Genomic DNA, 739 nt, shown 5'->3' with positions numbered 1-739 from the left:
GGCAGTCCTGCAGCTCATGGCAGCCCTACGGCTCTGCTCCTTTGCCAGGCTGGAGAGCTGAATCAGCTCCGATTCTGCAGATCCTTCCCTGAGTCCTGCTGCTGATCACTGATACTTGTGCATGCTCTGGGCCACATCAGGACTGGAAAGAGGAGTAGATATCAGGCGGAAGGATCTGGCCTTCTGCTGGGTGACAGCCACCTGCATGGCCTGTTCCTGCTTTCTCTTTTCCCCAGGTGACACTGTGCTTCCCAAGCAGTGCGAGGACCTTTCTGATGGGAGTGAGCAGCAAGGAACTGACTGAATCATGGAATCATGGCAACGGCCTGTAAGAGTCTCAGCTATGGAGGTCCTGTAAGGGTCTCAGCTTCCTTCCTGCCCTGCGCTTGACTGAGGGACCCTGCGACCAGCTCAGGAGGTAAGAGGGGGCCATGGGCCCAGCTCTGCCAGCTTTCACTGTGGAAGGGAGCAGTTCAGGGAAAGACACAGCCTGGGTGAGCCTGAGCTTTACTCTAGCATCTGAGGGAGCTGTGGACATCAGCTGTGGACACGGCTCATCGAGGTGTGGGTCAGCTGTGGATGCTCAGTGTTCTTAAGCAGCCCAGCTGTATCTCACAGGCTGTAGTCACAATTTCCCTGTGAGGCTGAGATACCCTGAGGATCATGGCATCTGTCACTTTGCTCTCACGCCCGTACTCACAGTCTCTGAGGAACGACTTGAGCCCTGTGACCACGTCCT

This window comes from Centrocercus urophasianus, unplaced genomic scaffold, assembly GCF_019232065.1.
Source record: "Centrocercus urophasianus isolate 14NV4802_14NV808 unplaced genomic scaffold, USGS_Curo_1.0 seq_513, whole genome shotgun sequence".
In the NCBI taxonomy this organism is placed as follows: Eukaryota; Metazoa; Chordata; class Aves; order Galliformes; family Phasianidae; genus Centrocercus; species Centrocercus urophasianus.
The sequence above is the reverse complement of the archived record's forward strand: the minus strand, read 5'-3'. Positions refer to the sequence as shown.